We start from the raw sequence: 24290 nt of genomic DNA on the forward strand, positions 1-24290 counted from the left end.
ACCGAAGGAGCAAACTACATTTTCGATATTATCGTATTTCTTTCTCGTACTCGCGAACACAACCGGAACTCGGCCCCCTCTGTCTCCGTCTCTCTCTTTCTTTCTCGCTCTCTTAATGCGATCCCGATAACCGCCGCGTAACTTACATTCATGCAGACTGTAACTGAAAGTCTAAGTATCTCTTTCTTTCTTTTTTTTTTTTTCTTTTTTTATCCTGTAAGTGGACAAAATACGAAATACTTCACACGCTTGTATTAAAAGTTAATCGTAACGTGTGCGAGCGGGTGCGTGTGCGAAATTACGTTTAATAAAGATAGAGATTAAACGTGTCTGTCTAATGTTGCCGCGTTTGTAATAAACGGACGGGCGCGGTCCTAAAATTTTCCATCTGTTACACGTCGGGTAACATTCTCGAATTAATAATAGAGCGATTGTTCCCACCTGTTTGGCGCGCTGTTGAATATAGATATATACATATATATGTATATGTACATGATTTATCGGAAATATTACAGAGAAAAGATAATAATTAGTAACTGACGTATAAATTCATTCATTTACGCAATGTTCTATAATTTTAATTGCAATTCATATTATGCTCAATGAAATAGTGGGAGCGACCAAATTACAAGCTAAAATAAATCCCGAAGTCCCGCGGTCTAGATGACGGGTTATCCAAATACCTTTGATCGACGGTTAATTTTGAAACAAAATAATGAAAGGGAAAGGGACAGAAAGACAAAGAACGGGCCGAAAGAGCGAGAGAAAAACATTCGACAAAAAGCACCCGGAAGCTTTCCCGCAACGGAGAGATATCCGGGTAAACACGGTGTGCCGCGCGTACGCCAGTAAGTGAATCTTTTTGAAAGGGTTGAGAATTCATGCAAGAGCGTGTCGTAAAAATAAGACATGACCGCGCTCGCCGCGCGTACTACCATCGCAGAATCATCGGCGCGGATTCGTATGCACCGATGCGCTATTTTCCGCTCGGTATTTTTCTTCTTCTTTTTTTTTGAGCTCGCACGCGTGTCTATCTATTGATATGTACCAACGATTCGCGAAACGAGCACGGCGAGCCCGTCTTCCCACGGTTAGATAACCGTCGTTCTCAATATTAACATACGACTTACGCCGCTACCGGAGAACTCGCGGAGAAAGACCGGAAACGCGCTCCCGCTCGCCGTCAGAGCGCGGCGGCCGCCGAATTTCGTTCATTAAGAAAGTTACCGACCGCACGAAGTAACGCGTGAGCGCCAGAAATAATTGACAATCGGCCGCCGTATCGTGGTCGGATAATAACCAGCTGGACTGCGCGAGCTGAGCTCGCAGGATGCAATTTGTCTTCTAACAAGCTCGCCCACCCGACTTCGGATTCGCGCGCGACTCGCTATTTCATCGCGAGCGGCAATTAAACCTCCCGTTCTCGAGTCGCGGTTTGGGAATTTTTGTTGTCCAAAACGAGGGGAAAAAAAATAAAAAATAGAGTCGAACTTTCGTTTGAAATCTTCCCCATCCGTCAACGCGACAGGCGGAACAAATAAAGAATTAAACCGCTTGTAATTTATTCCAACGTAAGCGCACTTTAATAATGCGACGAGCGTTACGTGTGTGAGCGACCTATGTAATTTGCATCTCCATGCGTACGCACGCGAGAATGCGAGCCGATGAGATAATTCGCGCTGGGGAAAATGTGCTATTGAAAATTCTAATTTGACGGTAACGACGAGCTTCACTAAGGATACGTTGCGACGAGGAACAGAATACGAAAGCGATGTAAATCTTTTTCTAATGTTAACTCCACGTAAAAGAAACAAAACGGCAAACGTAATTCTAGCCGTTTACGCGGCATTCTAACATTAAGTGCGTAAAATACAATACAGCAGCCGCAGTCCAAAAAATACGGTATTAAAAAAGAAAAAAAAAGAAAAAAAAAAAGAGCCAGGCGTAAAAAAAAATTTATCTTGCGCAAAAAAGTGGAATCAAGGGGGAAAATATGTACTTGACGTCTAGCAAATTTTCATTAGACGAAAGATCGTGCATTGCGCATCGTGTCGCCGCGCGGTATCATTTTCAGCAAACCCGCGGCGTTCATTTTACTGCGTGCCTCGCACGCAAATGGTTGCGTGCAATTATACGGGGGATATTTTTCGTTCCAACGAGTTTCCGCACGCGCCGTTTTCGAGCTAAAAGCATACCGCGTATAACATTAGGAGCGGTAAATCGCCGTGTTTGCCTTTTTTTGCGAGCGCCCGCGTTAAAAATAACACGTACGTGGAAACTTATTTTCACGTTACTTCATTAATGCAAATAACTGAAATTTATATTTGGCGGAATTTCGTTTTAGCGTAGACATCGGTGCTCGAGCAAGACGTCAGGAAATAAAAATTGCGCGTTTCGCTTTTTAAATAAACACGGCGCTTGTATGTGTATTTAAATAAAACCTCCGCTTTAATTAATAAAATGCTAAATGCGAGGCAGTCGCAATTGCGAACAAAGTTTCCTAGCATTTTATTAATAATTTAAAGATATAGCCATCCACAAAATTAACAATGAACTTAATAAATGTAATTAATAACGCAATTTAACAAAGTGCGGCTTGTCATAAAAATAAAATCGCGATCAAATATATTGAAAACTATAACGTAATTAATCTCGCGCGGTGTAAAAATATTCAAGACACTTTAAGACGTGTTTTTCTATTCATACTTTTCGCTCATCAAGTACATCAGATACACCGATATGCTTAAAAAATTATCGACCTGTGGCAATGTCTTTAAGAAAACGGGCGAGCGAGCAGATTTCTTCCGCGAGCACATACCGCGCGGCAAATCGGTGGATGAAGTGCAATTAGAACGCAAAATTGGTCGCGTGTAAGAGAGCGAGGGGTTAAAAAGCCGTTCAAAAGCAATTTGACGTTGCGTGGTGGATGCATCGGGTCGCTTTGAAGCCATAAATTCGCGACGGGGGTGTGCAATCGCGGGTGCGACGGGGGTATTCGAGTTGTCCAATCGGACGTTGCGCTCTGGCTGCTCGTTCATGCGTTCCAACGCTTGCAAATCATTCATTCCGACTCATTGTCGGCAAGTCTGCCCCGCTACACGCACGTTGTCACATCACACAAAATGCATGCCTCCCCTTCCTCTCTCTCTCTTTCTCTCTCTCGCTCTCTCATTTCACACCACGAAATTCCTCGGAATAGGACGCAACGGGGGGACTATGCCCTTGAATATTTATCGTTCCCGCGGGATCGAATTCTGCGTCGACGAGCCTGCCGTCGGACCGCACGGAATTGGCGCGAAAACGCGGTCATTACGATGCAACCAAGCCACGAATCGGAAAGCGACATCGTTATCAAAAGATGGAACAATTATGCATCGAGAAAACGAAGGGACAAAAAAAAAAAAAAAATAGAGAAATAGGGAGAGATATATTACTGGTCGATAAAATTTTTCATTATTTCGGTAATCACGCCAGGTGGTTTATTTACCTATTCTGGCCACAGCTCTTTCCATTACGTTCGTTACATCTATTCGTGCCTCCAGTGCGGTAATATTACAATAATTATTACAGAATGGCTTCATATACTAATGATAATGTACATACAAGCTAATACGCGCGTAAACAAATTATGATTTATGTATCAAATTTAAATACCCGCACGTGAAATCACAATTTAACAAATTCACCGGGCAACAAAGTGCAGCTTGCCGTTTTTATTCCCCGCGTTTCCGAACACTCGTCGAGTTTAAAAAGCACGGTAAATTATTTTCGAGCGCCTTCTAACTCCATTGCACAGCTTCATTAGCGATCGATCCATCTACCCATCACCCCGAGCAAAATGGAATGGAATTCGCAGTGATCTTTGTTATTTCAAAGCGGACACGTGCAATTACATAACTTTCCACCCTTTCTTTTTTTGCCTTTTACCTCGCTGCTGTTCAGGGGGAAAAAAAAAAAAGAAAAGTGAAAATTTTTGCGCGCCACGCAGCTTTTATTTTCAGCGAGAAACCGTGAGGATTCGATTACGGAAGACTGGGTCGCGCGAGAATTCGAAACACGACGACGGGCGCAAAGAGCAAGAGAGCTGACTGACAATTGCGCGATCGGGCCCGCATCGCGCGTAATCGCGAGATACATCGCGCGCGAGTATAACGGATACGTCAAATAACGGTCTTGCTTTGCGACAGGCCGTAACGCTGCAGTCGGTTATCGGCTGTATGAAGGGAAGGTTAACAGGCCACGACAAGAGGAGGGCCGGACACGGGCGAAAAGAAAGACGCGAGGGGAAGAGAAAGAGGGAGAGAGAAAGAGGGAGCGAGAGAGAGAGGCTGCGAGCTCGTTCGAGCATCCAAAAAAGGGGAACGCAAGAACGCCCGTGGATTTACGTTGATGTATTGCCCGAGGTGAGCGAGAGCGAGAAAGCCGCGAGAAAAGGACGAAGGGCGAAGGGAAGGCGGAGGGCAGAGCAAGGGGGGGGAGAGAAATATTTGTAGATTATACCGGCGGGTCAACGCCACCCGCCTGTTCCTCACGAGAACGTGGCCCGTCATGGGACTAAAATTAAAACGAGCTTGCACTCCGACGTGCGCCTAGAAACGCTCGGGACACTTCGTGTCGATTATTATCAGAGTTATCGAAGTGTGCCATCATTTTGATTTCAAGTTCACTAACTCGGCTGGGCGTTGCCGTGCTTCAGATAAGATACCGAATGCGCTCATTTTTTCTTTTTTTTTTTTTTTCCAGAGACTTTTTAACGATTTTGCTGCACCAACTTGCAGTAATTCAAACGCTATTTTTTTCCCTCGTATGTTAGTGCGAGATAGGCGGTCAAAGAACAAGCCCATTGACGCTAGAAAAAATTTAAATACCAACGTATTCACGAAATACGTGCACACACGTACACACGAAAATATCTTTTGACCTGACAATGGCGTGCAAAAATTTTCAGCATGCAATATCCAGCTTTTGATGTTTCATGACTTAAATATGACCGCGATGAGTAGACGAGAGAGCCTTAAGCTGTTTTAGTATTCCTTACACGGAATAGTAGAACAAGGCAATTGGCAGTTCTTGGTTCATGAATCAATCACTCGATTGTATTGCACCGACAAGCTTTTATCAATTAAAATTTGATTATAGAAGCTACTTATCTGTCTTCATAATTTAATTAGCTAAATTGAATTTTCATCAAGGCAAATTCCACTTCTAATTAACCGAGATAGAAGGTTTTATAATAAATTTTTACTCCTCCGGCTAAATCAGTCAACGTCTTTTATTTTTTTCATATTGATTAAATGCTTACATAAAACATGAATTTTTTGCCAAACCAAAATTGATGCATTTATTAAAAAAAAAAATAAAAAAAAATGACTCGATTAGGGCTGCAATCAACGCTTTTACAACATATTTTTCTTGAAAAATAACATTATTATACCAAATTAACATATGCCGCGTGACGTGAGTTTCGATTAATGTCAGTTGAAAACCGAAAAAGAAAAAAAGAATCGCGCGAGGACAGCCCGAGGTAGGCAGTTTGCCTGAGATAGTTTTACACGCGTTACGTCACGGCTCGTAAAACAGGCTCCGGATTTCTCTACATGACGGTCGCCGACGATGATGTCACGTCACAATTGACCGCGATGACGCCGCGGAAAAGAAACGCACACAATTCGGTAATTCGCCGCTGGGCGTGACCGGCGGTAAATTTCGACCGGCACGAATCCTCGAAGCGTATTACGAAATTGCAACCTGACCTTTGATCGGATCTCGGTTAAACGAGCTGCAGACTTGCTCACGTTAGAACGTTGCAGCGGGTCTTTCGTGCCTCCTGGGTGACTTCCGGTGGGGTGGGGTGGGGGGGGCTAGCTCGCACGTAACGCGCCCCGAAAAGTGGAATCGACGACGTCTGTCAGTCAATACGGCGATAATGTCCCGTCGTTTGGGGATTTGTCACGTCTGTCGTGCCCGCGGTCAACATCCCGTGGAGTCTCGGGGCTAGACTCATTGTGAAAAACGTATCGATTACACGGGTATCGCTGTAAAGACCTTCGAGCCTTCGGTAGGTAGGTGCGACTTCCTACGGGTGCCGTAAACACGTCGAAAACCACCGGCTAAACGCCGGCGCTAGAAAAAGAGGTCCTTCGCAGTGGGATGAAAGACGGTCGGCGAGGTCGGAATGTCAGTGGAACACGCCCATTCGAAGGTACTGGTAATTTGATGCGTTTGTGCGCGGATGCGCGTCACAGTCGAGCGACACATTTACGCGCCGCTACCTGTATACGCGTCTCTTTCTCTCCCTGCTCGTCCGTCTCCTTCTCTCTGCCTCTCTCCCTGCCACCGCGACGTGAAAATTATCCACCCACGTTACGTCACACAGAAAAAAAAAAAAAAATATATATACCGCGTGGCCGACGCGCTCCGGTTATACCGCAGAGAAACGCGATCCGATCGAGGACGTCGCGACGAGGGAAGGGAGAAGAGATGTATGCGTTGCGAACGCACGCGCGCACACGTGGTGTAAATATCACGCGCGGCTCGTCGAGTCGCAGTCATAAAACGAATCCGGAGACTCAGGTTCGAATAAACGAACGAGGGATATTCTCTCCTCTCCTCTCCCCGTAAAATTTTGACTTTCATCCGCTTCTACGGGCAGATGAAAACCCGTCTCGCGTGGCGTGCGTAATTTAACTTAAAATTCGGTCGAATCTCGAAATCAATTTCTGACCAGTCGGTGAAATTGGCGGGCAATTAAGCGTGAATGAGAGAACAAACGATGGCCGTGTATTATTAATAATTTAATTCTCGCAAATTAATATCGCGTAACGCGATCGCGATAATCGTTCGCTACGTAGAATGTATTGATTCGATCGCAGAATGTAATGATTCATTGACACGGTTAATTAACACCGGAGAAGGAAAGATTTGCGATTCATCATGTTGCTTGCACGTATCTGCGATGCGACAGCTCGGAAAAGCGCAATCTTGCGCGCCAACAATGCTGCGAGTTATCACGCAAGGTCTTTTCCTGTCAAACATTTGTCAAATTACTCATTCCATTTCTGAATAATCCCAGCAAAAAAAAAAAAGTACATAATCGAAGAACAGACAGTCGTAGCTTCGCGTTTTTCAACTCTCGCTATTAAATCCCCTTTTTTTTCTCACTCTGAAACGTTAACGCACGTGCCGTTATCGCAAACACGGAGGCTAGCTCGAAAAAGTGTAGCTGATAAATAAACTTCTCAGCGATGAGGCTTGCGGAAGCCTTCGAGGCGCCACTTCTGGAAGCTATTCCGAAACGCAGTAAAACGCACGCGAGAAGACGCACGTACGTACTTCAGCGAACGTCGTTCCCAATTGACGATTAGTGGTCGGCTTTACTTTTCACGGAGCCGCGTCACGCGACCCGGCAACGAATTTCTGTCGAACAGAGCGGGCCTTTCTCAATGCGGTAACCGGCGAAACCGCGCGGAATCCGCTCGTCACGGTGAAACATGCGAGGACGGAGGTTACGTGCGGCCTCAGCGAGACGGAGAAATAAATGAAGCGCGAGGCGGCGTGTAGCGGGGCGCATAATCGCGGCTTGCGACGAGTCCGAGCGTGTTTCGAAACCTCCAGCTATCGTCACGCGATAATTCGGCGGCCGGCGACAGCGGCGATAAGCGCGAGAGCCGACGAGAATTCGTGCGGCCGCGGCGGAACTTTTCGCTCGCGCCGCTCTCGGTCTTGGGTGACCGAGCTCCAGACCGGGCGTGCCGTCTCGATTTCACGCGCCCGAGATTACGTTCAGAACGCCGCGGGTATCGCACGCACCGTAATTTTAGACGCGACGCACACGGGCGTTATCTCACCACCGGATCGCGTTACCTTTCATATCTCTCACATCCGTCGCTTGCTTTCAGTTTGCGCTTGATTGATTGCGTTTCTGAACGTGCATTTTCCTTTTTTTTTCAATTTTTTTTTTTTTTTTTTTTTTTTTTATTCAACCGCCAAACGAATTTCGCAAATTACCGGGCGATATCGGCACTGGCGCGACGAAATCTCAGGAGAACACGATTCGGGCTTTATAAAACGCGAGCGTACGACGTCGTTGATTTAATCAGTATCATCCGTTTCGGGTCGAAATAGATTCCAGGGGATTATAAATGCTCGGCCGTCTGCCGTGCGTATCCAGGTACCGCGCTACGTCGAGTAATTGTTTCCTTCCTGCCTGCCTTTCTCGCGGAACATTTTTCGCCGCGACCAATGAACTCTCGGCGATAACAGTTGTCCAGATTTGACAGTCGAACGAACGTATGTAGGGATTTAATTGCGCTATGAGTGTCGAACTGTCAATATGGAAATGACCGGCCGATCGAATTTGCTAATACCTCGAGCGTATTCTTTTGATGGCGTTTTCAATCGCAGCGATGCAAATCGCGACGCGATATCCGACCTTCACAAAGTTATGCTTGATTAAATATGTATTCGATATGTGTGTAAAAAGCGATCGCAGTGCATTTCCCATTTTGCATTTGACTTTTAGATTTTAATTCGGAGTTTTGGGCACGACGAGCGAAGTATAAATTTATATGAGCCTCGGAAGCGAGTCGGGCTACTTTGGGTCCATATTACCGCGATTAAAAACCGCACGTAAATGCCGCACGACTGCGACGCGCGCGGAATAGCTTGTGCATCACTTTCTGTCGTCCGGCAGTTCTCCGGCCGGTTCAATTTCGCGTTAGGAAACCGATAAGGAACGCGATACCGTATCTTCAAAGTAGGAAAAAAAAGAAAAAAAAAAAGAGAAGTCGTCGTCGCAAAGTATCGTGATAACTCGCGTTTTAAGACTCGCGTTCTCATTAACCGTGCGTGACATCGGCGTTTATCGGAAACTCTTGCAAAACCGAGACAGATATCGCCGCGATTATCGCGTGCCTAATTCAACTCGTCGCGATAACGACGCGTGTTTTTCTTTTTTCATTTTTTATTTTTTTTTTCCTCTTTTTTTTTTACGAGAGGAATACACAGTCGCGGCGTAGAGATGCGTCGTTCTCGAGCCGGGTGACGTCATTTTACGAGTGCGTGCGTGTGTGCACGAGTACCACGTAAGAGTATCGAGAAAAGAGCCCGCGCGGTATCGCGCGCGGATATTACACGCAGAAACGTACACGCGTACCACTTATACATACGCGATGGTGCCCACGCGGAAAACGTCGGCCGTCGGAAGATCTTACTCAATCAGCCCCGCGGATCGGTTCGCATTCACGGGGCCGCGGCTACGGGCGCGTCACACCCACGTCGCCTCGCTTCGTGTACGCGCAAGACGCGCGCGAAGAGGACCACGCACACGCACGATAAGTGTGCCCCGGGTAGGTGGCAGACCGCGAATAGGGAAACTTCTGGTTTGTGCATTTACCTTGTTCCGAAACACGCGAGGAACGCGATCTCGCCTCAATGTCTGCCTCGCGATCGTCAAACAATCGCAGACGACGACGCTCTTTTTTTCTTTTCGTCGTCGCTTCTCGGTGGTAGACTTTTCTGCGCCAACGAAATCTCGGCCGACGACTCGATCACCAATATTTTCACAAGACGGAGAAAAAAAAACTGCCGTCGGACACTCGCGGCTGTGTATCCCGCGGCCGCTGCGATCCGACGTTGAACACCACTGCTACGAAAAAAAGTATTCCCGGCTCTCACTTTATTGTAGTATTCACGATGTGGCCTCGCGGAGACGCGACGAATCGCGCACGGACGACGGTCGTACGGTATCCGTGCGAGTTATCGCGAATGGGAAAAAAAAACGACCGCTCTCGCTCTCGCTCTCCTCTCTCTCTTGTTCTCCTCACACGTTAGCCGGCTCGTGTGCGCTTAACTGACCCGCCACTGCACCAATGTTCCAACTCATAATCAGCTTTCCCCGATCTCCGCGTAGTTTTTTTTTTTTACTTTTTTCGTTCCCTCGGAGCCGCTGCCGCTTTCTCTCACTTGCTCTTTCCTTCTGCGCTTCCCACGCCGTTCCTTTCTCTCTCGCGCCTCTTCCTTCTCCGCGCTTTCTCTAACCCGCACGCGCGATGTGTTTCTGATGTCGCTGACGATCCGGAAATGTCAAACGTCAATGCGAGCTACCGAGGTGACTACGAAGCACACGCGACCTGGGCGAACGTTGCAGCAGCACGGCAACGACGACGACGACGTACTACGTGTCGCGACGATGACGACGACGGTAATAGTAGCAGTGACGGCGACGACGACGGCGACAGCAACTGCGGCGGCGGCGGCGGCAACGGCAGCAGCAGCAGCAGCAGCAGCGGCGGCGGCGGCGGCGGCGGCGGCGGCGGTGGTGGCGGCGGTGGCTACGGCAATGGCGACGTACGTCAGGGGCGACGGCGGACACAACGACGTCGTTGGTGCGGACCGGCGTTTGAGCGGAAACGGGTGTATATTATGCAGCTGACGGAAGCCTTCGATGCGATTTTTTGAGAGAGGGTGAAGAAGTAAGGCGAGCAATGCTGGTTAGGCGACGGGATTGCGACTGCTTGCTTGCTAGCCGCTAGCGGGGGCCTGGCGCGACAGCAACTGCCCGACGGCAGCGCCCCTCTCTCCCCCCCCTCTTGATTCCAGCGGATTTTCCCCTCCGTTCGTGTTCCCCTATCCTCCCCCTTTGCCGCGACCCGCCCGCGCGTTGAGCCACCAGCTCGCCGTTCGTCTCGCTCCCGCGCGCGATATCGCCGCGCGTCTCTCTTCCGCGAACGATCCCCGCGTTACCTTCGCACTCGCTCTATCTCGTCCCACCACATTCCAGTCCCGCCGTCGCGCTCGCTTCCCCATCCACCCGCTACGGCATGCTTCTCTCCTTTATCGCGCCGCCACCTCTCTCTTTCACCACCCCGGAGTTCGACCGTCTCGCTCGCGTTCACCGGATAGCTCCGCTTTCCCTGTCTCCGTCCTCCGCAGCTATCGCGCATCCTCGCGCTCGTTTTGCTTCGTAACGCCGCCGTCCTCCCGCGACATATTTCTCTCTTCCTCCCTGCCACTCGTGGCCTCTCGCTCGCTCGCGTGACGCCACGCCACCATCGCCGTCGACGTCGCGGCGGTGGTGGCGACGATGAGGCCGCCGACCGCCCCTCTCTGAAGCTCGATAAACCGCCGTCGCGCGCATGCCCGCGTCTCCCCTTTATGTGGTCGTATCGTTCCCCATATGACCGTAACTCCGTCCTCGTCTCGCTCCCACAGCCCGACGACCCAGCCTGTCTACGTGCGCGCTCGCTCGCTCACCCGCTTCGCTGGAGAACCGGCAGCGGGGTTAGGTTGGATTTGGTCGCGTATCGCCTGCTGACTATCACGCCGTACGCGGGTGGAGGGGGTCCTCCGCGCGCCGTCTCACTCCTTCTGGCGTCTCGCGATCTCTTTCCTTCCGCCGGGCACCAACATGGTGAAGGAGAACCTGCCGCACGCGTTCTGCATGTCGGAATAATCTTGTTTCGCCGCGCGCGCGAGGAGGAGTATGCAAAGGAGAGAGAGAGAAAAAGAGAGAGAGAGAGAAAGGGAGAAACGAAGAGAGAGAGCGAGACAGACGAAAGAACGGGAGCGATAAAGCCCGAGTGCCGAAAGGGAGACGGAGAACGCGTGAGGCGGGGAGAATCGAACGAGATCCGAGGAAAATTCTTTATATCAGCGCCAATGGCCCTTCAGCGCGCGGCGAGCAACGGGAAAGATTCCCTAGCGCGACGAAACACAGGACCATCGCGTATTTTTCGTACCCGCGCGAGAATGACCGAAAGATTCGTTGCCAGCCGCTCTGTTGAATTTCGATCGGCTACATCTCGCGATCCCGACTGTTTTTGCGCGTGAACTGCGAACCGTGTTTTCGCACGACGAGGAGAGCGGGACGAAGCGAATTTACGCAACATCGCATCGGCCCTGTTCAGACCTTCATTCGTACCTAATCCCGGCTTGCGTGTATTCACGCGTACTGCTCGTAATCTAATGTCTTCCGAAGTTTCTGATTCAGCAGAACAGCCTAAATTCGCGAAAAAAAATCTCGAGAGCTTAACTGCCCTGATAACTCGAACTTTACGCAATATGAAGCAATGTACTATTTTTTTCTTCCCTCTAGAACCGCTCAATATTTTTTTCGTCGCTTTTAAAAATGAATATTTAAAGTTAGAAGAAGCAAAACTTGAAATTATAAAAGACAAATGCGAAAATAAACGCGTTGCAATTTATTCCTATTTTATTTAAAAAATAAGTAGAAAAAAAAAAAACGTGAAGCGTGCACAACTGCGTAACTTGTAACGCAGCACCTTTAATATTGCGGTATTTAGTTAAAAAATTAGAGGCGCGTATAATCTTTTTTTTTTCTACTTTTAATTATTCAGAAATAATTCTTTATTAAAATCTCTACAATTTAATTTTGTCTCATTTATTTGTTTCAGATCAACTTACGAACACTCCGCCGAAAAGTGTCGCACGCCGAAACTATACAAATACGAACCGCAGCCGGTTCGTCGGTCGCTTCGGTAGTTCCGCAAAGTATTCGGGCGTGATTCTTTTATATAAAAATTTTGTAACGGGAGTGCCGTGGACTATCGCGCGAATTAATTAATTTTTGTGACAGCAATTTATCGGGCGCGTTCGCGAGTGTCCAGTGCGCGAAAAGATGACTCGACACGTCCCATCTGAGAGGAGGAACAAGCCCGGGACGGGCATCATGCATCAGCGGAGCAACTTTTAGGTAAATATAAAATTTTTTGCCATAGAAAATCTTTGTAAAAATAAAATTTTCCTTTACGTTAATTTTAATATTCACGTGTCTACATTAATATATTTTATTTTATGTTACAGTCACCGGCAGAATTCTTCAACTCCGCTGAAGTTTCATGCAGATTGGTGAGTCGCATAATTCTATTTTTTTTCGTAATTTGTAATCGAGATCTATTAAAAAATAGCGAGCGCATGATTTCTTCTAATTAATTTAAATTACCCGATGCGGGAAAATAGAATTAAAAAAAGAAAAAAATTATTATATTTTAATATTCAAATCCGGAACGCCGAAGTAATTCGCGTATCTGCCGCAAAGCGACCTTCGCGGTTATAAATTTAGATACCGCGCTCTTTTCGCAAACTCGACTAGTTTTGCTTCCTTTTTCGTTTGATTTATTCGCGAGAATTTCTTTGAATATACATTATGCCCCCGCTGCACATATTATTATAAAATAAATGACATCATGAATATTTTCAACTCATGAAAATTCATAGAACTACTTAAGTATTAACGCGCCGAGTGTCGGCAAAGTTTTCTATGCAAATACGAACCTAACTTTGTGCAACAATCTCGTCTTAACAAATAATTTCAAATACATACGTGCTCGCGCAAATTTCCCGTCAATTTACTCAAATATATTTATTTATTAAATGCAATCGGCACATCGAGAATCGCGAAGGCTGAACTCTTAAAATCGAGCGCTTCACTTATTTTAATGCGGAGCGATTAAATCGCTATCAACACGAATTTCTTTGTGGTAATTCAGTAAAGAAAAGCGGACAACAAAAAATTGGTAGAAAATAAATAATTAGCGAATAGAGATGGAACGAGAGAAAAAGGAGGCAACTTTGAACGGCTCAATCTATTAATCTCGCGCGAAGCGCAATAAACAACTTGAAGATGCAACGAATCGAAAATAAACGGCTTTCAATTAACGCGCCGGCGATCACGGTCGTAAAAAAATTACGAATAATTGTCGCAAGAAAAAGAAAAAAAAAAAAAAAATAAAAGAAAGTTACAAACTTCCGATGTTTACTTTAAATTTTTTTTTTAACTTGTAAAGTGTCGCCTTGATTGTAACATCAATAATCAATTCTTCACGGTGTTTGTGCTCGACAGTCACTTCGATAGCTCGACATTCTAATCGCAGGTACGTCGATTTGCTTTCGCGTTACGCACGCGGTATCTCCGGTTCGAAATTCTTTCTCGAGTGAGTTTCGATACCTCAGCGGAAACGGAAGCGCGCCATTCCTGCGTCGGTAGTCTGTGATAAGCCAGGCTACGTCTACTTCTACTTTTAGGTGGAGATAAATGCACTTTACATTTTTGAAATCTACTTACACGCCGAAGAGGAGTATATACCTGTCTACGTAAAAAGGAATTTTTCGTTTCGCCTCCGTAATTAATTTTTTATTTTATTATTACATTAATAATCTAATCAAGATAAATTTTTCTCTGACCCTTGAAAGTCTGCGTTTGTAGAAATATTTTATTTAGCATCGATCGCAGGTGATTAAAATCTCGGAAATTCGTTTGTCAATTTATAAATTATTATTATTTTTTATATATATATATACCGCGCAATTTATTACGTATCGCCGCCGGACACACGTTGGCGCACCTTAAAATAATTACGGATATCAGCTCGCGCGGCATAATCGCAAGTGCGGGAATTGTTTGGCATACCAAACGCCGGATCGCGTCGTAACGCTTGAAAAATGAATAGCGGACTCGCGCGTGCCGTATGCGAATCAAAGACACGTACGGGCGCATAAAGGCGAGAAAGACGAGGTATAAAGGGCGAAGATAGATACGTGGAAGGTGGCCGACGTACGCGAGATAGGAGGGAACTGAAGGGGGAAAGGGGAAAGGAAGAAAGAAACGTAAGAGCCGCGCGGTAACCGAGGTGTGACACGGAACAACGAGGGGTGCGAGGTGATATTTTTCACGAAGCTGTACCGAATAAATTTTTAACAAAAACCGCTGACTCGCCGCGTTACGCTTCTTTTCGTTTCCTCCCGGTAGTCACAGCCGGCTGGGAGGTTTCTTATCCCGCGGGGTTCCGTTACTCGACTTCGAGAGTTTGCCGCATTGTGCGGACACAAACGCTTATGACGTTTCAACGCTATCCGAATAGGTATTCGCACTTTACCGCCCGACGTACTTAACGATATTATCGCCGAGATACGATTATTATTCGATATCAACTGTCCCCCAATTGTCGCGCCCCGAACGAGAATGAAAGAAGGCGGTGAATTAGACTGTATCATTATTTTATGATTCCGTTAAGAAATTACTTCTCTCCCGATAAGCGTAAGCGATACACGCGAACGAGAAAACTTGCCGACGGCGGCCGGCGTGTTGTTTTACTTACATTTGTCTGTCGAATGCAATTTTCCTTCGCCCCTTTGTCTGTTCGCTTGTTTCGTGCCTTCGAGTCGTCCTTCCTTCCTTCCTTCCTTCCTTCCGTCCTTCAGTCCTTGCGTCCTTCCGTGGTAGATATCCGGATTATCCTGACGTGCTGCACTTCACTTCACTTCACTGTATCACTGATTTTTTTTTTAATATATATTTATATACACTATCACTAACACTCAAGAAACGAACGACCGAAAAGATTACGGTGGATTACCGCGGCGATTTTTTACGATTTAAACTATAGAAACGCGACGGACGATCCCCGTTGTACGAGTCTATTTCGATGTTCTCAATGTTCACGGCACTGCTTATGCCCGACGGATTTTCACTCGCGTAGTTTCCAACCTCGGGACAGTAGCTGCGATGTTCACGAAGACGGTGTTGAGAGCGAGGTCGTTGTCGCTTTAACATCGGCGACCAACTCCCGCTGGCGAAATATACGACGCCGGGAGCGTAACTCAAGCGGCGAGCGAGGCGAGCCGCGATACGTCGAACGAGTATTTCGTGCCGAATTGTTTCACCCGTGGCTGTCTTTCACTAAGTCCGAGATTCACTTTTCGCAAAGAAACTTAGCCGCGACCGGTGCGCCATCGGTAGTCTCGCGATCTCATTATCGGCAAGATGGTCGAACGCCAGGAAGTTGCAAGCGGACGGCGAGCGAAGCAGGTTGAAAATGTCAGACGCGCGCCCCCTTCAGGCCGAACGCTTCGTCCTCTATTACGTGGGTCCGTCCGCGAATATTTTCCAGTCTTTTTTTCAACGCGCTGAACGATGCGACGAAGAAAAAAGCAGTGCGGAAGGTAATCGTCCGTATCCGATACGGAAAGCGATGTCGATACTCCCTATTCGCGACCGAAGAAACGCGCTGTTGCGGAGCGATTGGTAACACGTCCTCACGCCCGGAGCTCCGCAACCAGACTGAAGTGACCGTTAACTGCTCCGAAATGTAACGACAGGTCATGAAGTATGACTAGAGTAGTGGGAGATGTCGCTTTTTAAGAAAAGGACAACCGTGTAAAAAAGCGAGACGAGCGATAATCTCAATCGCTGATTGGATCTGTCGATCGTGCGATTGGTTTCGCGTCTTGCGAGTATAGACATAGTTTGTGCAAATGAATTCTCGGAATCGGAGCATAACGGCCATCTCGGCCGAAAAAAAAATGATGAACGCAAGCGCTCGTCTTGCGAAAGACAGAGACCGAGCATGTTTTTATGAGAGAAAAAATACTAATCTCCTTTCTGACGATCTTTGAACGATCATAAATTACTTACGGCCCGTCGAAAGTGACAGATTTCTGAGAATGAGCTAAATAATCTTCACTCGCGGAGTAAATCTTTCTTCCGTTGCTAGACATCTCGCTTGGCGACCGTTAGAAACCCGAGCTGTCAACGTGCTAAAAAGTCAAAGAGGTGGTTAACCGTTGTTTTCACGAGTCGCTCCGTTCGAGAAACAGACCAGCGGTCACTCTCGGGCCTCTGAATATCGTCGTATTTTATAAAATCATACAACATCGGTCGTGCTTCGTGCGCTTCGCGAGCGCTGGTGTCCCGAGAGGTCGCGAATAAAGCTTCTTATTTTCGCGATGTAAGCCGATAGCGGGTGAATACGATTGATCGGAGACACGGGCCCGTTTCAGCGTACATTTTTCCACTGCGGCACTATTGAAAGTCTTCCGAGAAAAGCTTAGTTTTTATATTTTTCCGTGGTTTACGGTGTCGGCATGGAAATACGCGAGCGAGGAAATTGGATGTGGACGCGATCCGGCGGTCGCGGAAACGTTCCGCAAGGTCTGAAACGAAACAGCATACTTGTAGCTTTGTGCCGATGCATTGAGCATGTCCGTTGCGCTTTTAATAACGTCAAAATCAGTCAAAATACGCCTACCGCATAATCACTTTTTACGAGTTAACGGAAAAACTTATTGGGCAGGCCTCTCTTCATGGTCCGCGCTCTTGAAGAATGCGGAAAAATTGATCACGTGATCGATAAATCCGCGGAATTAATTTAGGCATCTCTCCATGGTCCGCGCTCTCGATACTGCAAAATGCGGAAGCATCGATCAGCTGATCGATAAATCCGCGGAAAGAAAGTGGGGGTCTCTTCATGGTCCGCGCTCTCGATGCTGGAAGGCGCCGCGATCGAGTAGAATATTTTACTATTTTGTACTTCGTAGAGTATCGTGAAGATCGTTTTAAGCGCAAAACGTATTCATTCTAAGATGGAGGACAAAGTCGGAGGAAACGCAGCCGCGAAAAGCAATGCTACGTCTGCAAAAATCGCTGAGACAATGGTATAATTTCTGACAATAATTATGATATATTTATAATTTAGTCAATTGTAAGAAATTAAATGAGGTGTGTTAATAACTAGACCGCGCCGGCCATCGCGATTAGAGCGCCAGTGGAAAGCACAGGAATGCGGAAGCGCCGATGATGGTTCATCGATAAATCTGCTAAAAGAAAATAGGCTTCTCTCCATGGTCCGCGCTCTCGATATTGAAAAATACGGAAGCATCGATCAGCTGATCGATAAATCCACGGAAAGAAAACCGAAGCACTTGCTGCTGGAACGTCGAAATGTACGGATCGCGAACTATTTAGTTGCAACAAGTAAGGGTCCTCGACTCACTCCGATATTACGCAATCACATTTATTATTAGCAATATCATAAAATTATGGTTAGGTCTAAAAGTAATTATATTTTCTTTTCCGCGTATGGATTTGTCAATTGTATTTACACCATTACTCGTTAAACAGGCACAGATCTTCTTGCGTTACATGATGTCGCGTGTGGTCACGTGTCACGGACGCCGTTGTTTGCGTTGGAAAATTGAACGGGGCAGCAATTTTAAAATGCACACTCTATTGTGACGCCACGTGGCAGGATTATACTACGTTGACCCGATTCCACCCGCTTTGAGGAAGTACGACAGTCGTATCTACTAGGTTACATTAACTGCCACCACCCGCGTCTCCGCTTTCGCTTAATTAAACCGGTGAGTGTTCAAACGCCAAATTAATTAAGACGTATTCGATTACCGATGTTAGTTCAGCGAAATAAGGAAAATACATGAAAACATTTCCATGCAGACGTCACACCCAAAATTTATCGTTAATTTTCATCGTTCTTAGAACCTTATTTGCTGCGGAAAATTTTTATCTCTTATTTCTTTCATTCTAAAGTAAAATTTAACGAAATGAAAATTCTTGACGTAATGTAAGCGGAAAAATTCGACACGGCAAACGTATATATACCTTCACGAGAACAGATAGACGAAAACTCGTGCGATTTTTCTTTTATTGGCTGAAGGAGCATTCTGGTATCAATGTTTCTTGCCGACCGACGTATTTTCCGTTTCATGTAAATGGAAGATTTGCATAATGCATGCGACGCGCGGCAATGCACATTGTGATACGTATTAGTAACTCATTACATGCCGATGTATATACGGTACTTGAGATAACGTAACGTCTTCGCTCTAGAACGCATAACCTAAACATGCAAGGCGCAGTGGTGTGAGTGGCGACACAGATACGCGACCACGGGAAAAAGGACGTGATACATAAGAATCTGTTTAAGAATCGGTTTACATCTCATTTGTACGACGCGGTGGATGTCTCATCGCCGCTTCAATATGTGCATTGCCTCGTACCGCAAGACATAACACATTGTGACGTCCATATTCAATACCTTTACGTTCATTATTCGCATACGTATATATTTATTTATTTAATTAATGATTTAATTCGCGGAATTCGCGAATGTATCCAAAGTGTCGATATTCGTCTCGCCGAGACTCTTCGGGCAAACGTACTTAGCGCCTAGCGAAAATAAAATATTTCCTCGGCGACGTTCAGACAGAAAAGAGAGATGGGGAGAAAGAGAGAAATAAAACAAAATAGAGATTTTCGACGATGTAAAGTACGAATAGGGAAATAGCGATTCGATCTACACCCTCGGCGTCGTTTCATTCCGTCGGGACGTAGCCCGAACTGTGGAACAAGCGTAACGCATCGCGCGAAATAGAGAGGAGCCGGACGAGAGTGTAAAAACCCCCTCGGGGCTCGACTCAGCATCCCACGATATCTACATCTATTTTTGGCCATGGTCAAGCTATAGTTGCACGGCATTAGCATAATGAAGACGGCTCACCTTCTCTCGTTCCGCCAGCACATGTCCGTCTCTCTCGTTCCACGTGCGCACACGTGCTTTCTTTATCGCTCTATGTTGCTCAGGGAATTTTATTTTATTTTTATTTTTTTTTATTTTCTTTTTTTTATTATATTCTCTGTTATATTAAATGCGCCCAGCGTTCGTTTGTTGCGAAAATAAGATATTCCGCGGAAGCAATCACAGTCCTTTAGGAGGTCCGCTATAATATTGCGCATAATTTTCTTATCCGGCTATATCCACGTTATTGATTTCTGATGCAAAGAACCGACGTTTCCCCGGCAGCAATAGTACCAAGAAAAAAAGAGCCGGGAATCCTAATTCGTTCATTTTTCCTAGCTTATCGTTTTTTATCGTCGACATATTTGACCAGACTCCCACCGTAGCACGCGAAGACGTAATTGATTAATAAATATATACATCCGCCCGACGGTATATTCTCCAAGCGAGCGATACGATTATGTAAATCACGTCGCCTGATATACGCTGCTTACCGAAATGCCGCGGCTTTGTACCGGCGCACGGCCCTTCGTGGACGGCGACGAAACAGCGCGATGATAAAATTCCACGATATTTCGCCGGGCAGAGACGAGGAGTCGCGCGATGGTCGCATCTCGTGGACGATTTACAGGCAAGTTCGGCGGCTAAAAAGAGCGCGGCAGAGTGAAGAGGGTTGCCCGGTGCAAGATGCTGGAGGAAAGATAGAAGGGGAGAGAAATACCGATGACGAGGCAGGACGAGGCTCCGTACAAAGGAGCAGCGGCGGATGAGGGGGAAGCGAGGAGGAAACCTGCTCCAAGACGGCCGCATCGTGTGCCGCGCTAACAATACAATAAGATAACAAGCTACGGGCGGAGGGGCCCGTCGCGCTAGCTTGACTTTCGTGGATTACTCGGGGCATCGCTCCACGGGGCCCGTAAACTTCGACTTCGAGCCCATATCGCGCAGCCGCTCTCAGCCACCCTCGCGGAAACGCGTTTCCCTGCTCCTTAGCCCGCTCCGCTTTCCTCTGCCCGCTCGCCTAATCTCCGCGAGAAGACTCCGTCCTCATAATCCCTCTCATAGCGATAAAATTGCTCGTTACGCCACGCGTGATCGCGCCGCCGAGAAGGTCTCGTGGGAGACTCGACACACTCCGCCTTGTATACACGGCAATCTCTTCGAATTTATTGTGAGTGATAAAAACGAGAGCGCGATTCGTTATTATCGCGGAGTCGCAATCGCGTCGGTCGATTCTGCTAATAATCTGGCGATCGGCGGGCGAGGAATATATCACTCGGTATATCATTTTTTTTTTCGAAATTCCTCCCCTTCGTGATATCTTCGTTCTTTATTCTTTCTTGTTCTATTTATTCTTCGGCAGGTATTTGTTATACTTTTTATTGGGAAGGCTAATTTTCAGAGACGCATAAAATTAAATTGATATTTCTTTACTGAAAATTGCTTTATAAAAATATTAAGTTTTTTAACAAATTGCAATAACAATTACTTTATAGTTTAATATATAAAAAAAATGTAATCGTGCAGTTACAGATTATATTTTTATTTAAACCGAAAATTTAAACGGTAAATTTTTATTTACCGACTTTTCGTATTGTATTTCGTACAACTTTTTATTCGGTTACGAGCGTTGGGTTGCATAATTATGAGCATTCGTATAATAATTGACTGCCAGGGAATTTATCCGATGTAACTGAATTAATGCCGAGAGTTGGTCAATAGGTCCCGGTAACTTTTTTCGTAGACACAAACATGGCCATTAATTGCTGCGTGTTCCAGATTCTGTTCGTAAATACCATTGCGGTGGTGAATACGCTCCCCATCGCGCATTCTGATTTACTCTAGATCTTTTATATTTCACGCGCTGAATATTATTCGATCGGATTACTTCGTATTGAAAATATAGCGGCGAATAATTGTGTCATGACATTCGTGCTAAGATGCAAGTACAATATTACAACGTTTTACATACAATTTATATATTTCGAGACTATAATATTTTCCAAAAAAGATACATCATTTAAAAAAAGAAAAGAAAAATATTAAAATGCTTTTTATAATTTTAGAAACCGAAATTAAGATTACTAAAAGAAAAATCAAAGTATTTTGAATTATTGAGAATTGTGAAATTATTAGTAAAAGTATTAATTCTAATTATTAGTGCCCGGTAGTCGAGAGTAATTAACGACGCTGCGTCGTTTGTCTTCATCAGCAGTCGCGCTTCCTTTTAACGTCGCGCTTATTAATGAACGTCGCCACGCAACGTACCCATGTTTCCCTAATTAGAAAAGAATTTAAATCGTCACCAAAGTGGATCAACAGATCGCCGATAACTCCCGAGGGTCTTTCGAATCTGTATTTACTAATTAGCCGGGCTTAGCCCGGTTTAAACCGAACCTGAAACACTTTGGAAACAGTTAAATCTCGTGCACGCCGGCTTTTAGGGACAGCTCCTTTTATTTAACACGCAATATTTATAATTAAAACGCTGAGTGTCCACGTTGCGACATTTTGTTCCGAGTGTCCCGCTTAGAAAAAACGCTTTTTAATGCGAGGCAACGCTATAAGTACAGGCCTAAGCTGCCGATCGCGCCCGAATACTCGTGCACTAAATCATTCCGCTGATGCACTCGACTTTCTTGGGATTACAAACGATCCACTTACAAGCCGGTCTTGGGATTACGACGGCGGCAATCGATTAATCAGGGTATACTTTACACGATCGACCCGGAGAGCGTCTGACCGCCGCGAAATAAGCAATCTCGTCTAATCGGGGAGGGGGTCCGTTGCGAAAACCCGGCTGATGATGCTCTATCGCGCGTGCTCGTAAAACTTGGATCTAATAATTTTGACGGCAAATCCACAACGCCGAACTTTGCGAAACGCGCACCCCCGTCGCCTACTTCGAAAGGTCGTTCTCTTTCTTTTTCCGCTTCACGCCGCTCCCATCGCCTTTCTCCGTTCAACCTCTTTTCTCTCAAGGATTCGCGATTCTTTAAGTAGGCCACGAGTCACGGGAAATTTCAACGTGACGAATCGCTTGCGAAAATATACGGGAGGGAGGCAGGGGGGGGTTAAAAAAAATTGTGTGTAATATGTGACGTGGAATCGTCGCACGTGGAAACTTGAATATAAATGAGAATCCCCGTCTTCAATTTTTTTCCAGTCGTTCAAACTATATAAAGTTATCTTAACTCTACGGAACGAATTAATCTGATCGGTGGGTGTCCGTTCGGCACCGTGCGCTTCTGAGACGTTCACTTTTTAAGAACTTCGGACCGAGCCCGAAATTAGTAAGCGACCCGCGGAAAGTATTTAAGTAACGTTTTGCTTTATCATTTTTAAGAAACCGCGTCGAATTGAAGAAGCGTAAATAGAATTAGCTGTGTGTCGCTTTTGATCGTCAGTTCGCGCGGCTCGAGTATTGACTCTCCGGGAGAAAGGATATATCCCGAGGTTCGACCGAACGAAAGTCGCGTCGTCCATGGGCGATAATTACGTAGAAACGGAGGGAATAACGCGAGAGGAGCCCTCGCACACGTTCGCCATCGTGGAATCGCATTTCGTTGCCCGAGTTCCTCGTTCTTCGGCTGGCTGGACGGGCGTTATCCCGCCGACAAATAGCATTTGCTATTGCGAACACGGGCGCCGGGGCCACCGGGACAAATTGATCCCGCTGCAGTCACGTACCGGCCCGTGTCGGAACAACATAAAAATGTAATTACTCCCGGGTCATCGGGAACGCACGAGAGGCGGAGGCGCACGGGCGGGAGGAGTGGAATTGAGAGAGACGTGATGTTTAGTTTGGCAATGCGAGCGGAGCCCGCGGAGAAGTCGCGCCCGAGGAGAGCAAGCGGGAACGCCAGAAAACTTCGCCGGGGATAAATCTCGTTAGTTAGCGAACGGAGATCGTTGTTATGTATGATACTTGACCCGATATTGATTTTAGAAATTACGAAGACTCCGCTCGCCCTTTCGGCGCGGTCGTGAGTGGATAATCAACACCGAAAGGCGGCCGGCGAAACGCGAAACTGTCTGGTACGCCCTCGGGTCGCGTTAGCTACGCGTTGACTTAGCGCGAAACCAGTTGCAATTCCGCCGATGTTAAGTCTCGTAATACCGCGAAATGCGATTAGCGACATCAACAGGTATAACTTCATTAATAACCAGTCGGTTACCAACTTCGTTGCCGCCGACCGGCTAACAGGCCGCGGATCGCGAAGAAACGTTTCAACCGTGTGATTTTGAGAGAACGAAATGGCACGGCAACCTGATGAATATCGCGACTGAAACTGAGTAATTGCCTTCTTGAGTATTACATGATATTACGGTCTTTATTCATTACGGCACAAAGTTGCTTCTGCCGGTGTAATGGAGCCTCATCCCCATTGTACGGGAAGTTGCCGAAGACTATTAACTAACTCACGGCATTAATTCACGTGTATCGGACAACAGGGAGATATTAGTTAATTATTACGGAATTAACGAACGTAGGAGAGTATCATGCCGCTCGGACGTTACACGTTGTCGACACGAGAACGCCGATGCGCGGGGTGGGTGGGAACGAACGAAGAGGAGCGTAAAACGTACGTGGAAAACTATCGCAGCGTCCGGTTAAGTAAGTAATCGCCATCCGCGTGGCGAAATTATTGATCGCGAAGTCGTGGGGCGTACTCGCGTAAATATTCAGCAACCGCCCTCTCGTTTTATCATCGTTTCCGCGAAGACGAGATTCAAACGAGGCTGACGCGTCGTGCACGAGAAACGCGAGGACCGCCCTCGGAGGAGATCTCTCATCTCCGCGAGTGATATTCGCCGATCATTCTTGCGCCCGATGAGTCGCTGCCAAATTTCCCGACGAGTCGATAAAAGTAAAATAATTCTGTCTGTGAGTCCAAGTACGCGCGGCGAGAGAAAAAAAGATTTAGCTTCAACTATAATTTTAATAATAAAAGATCT

General features: G+C 46.5%; 2 protein-coding genes across 3 annotated transcripts in view; both read right to left on the reverse strand.

The window, feature by feature from the left end:
- LOC139110336 (protein muscleblind) overlaps positions 1–15221 on the reverse strand; it is a 350852-nt gene extending 335631 nt beyond the window's left edge. The window contains exon 1 of one of the 2 annotated variants that reach the window (XM_070670021.1): positions 15117–15221. The gene's annotated coding sequence lies outside the window, so the exon portion shown is untranslated. Of the gene's footprint in view, positions 1–9394; positions 10259–15116 lie in introns of those variants that run through there. The other variant, XM_070670020.1, reaches the window with a different exon arrangement.
- LOC139110338 (acetylcholinesterase 2) overlaps positions 1–24290 on the reverse strand; it is a 132804-nt gene that overhangs the window by 32495 nt on the left and 76019 nt on the right. The window lies entirely within an intron of this gene.

Source organism: Cardiocondyla obscurior, linkage group LG20 (assembly GCF_019399895.1).
Source record: "Cardiocondyla obscurior isolate alpha-2009 linkage group LG20, Cobs3.1, whole genome shotgun sequence".
Taxonomy (NCBI): Eukaryota; Metazoa; Arthropoda; class Insecta; order Hymenoptera; family Formicidae; genus Cardiocondyla; species Cardiocondyla obscurior.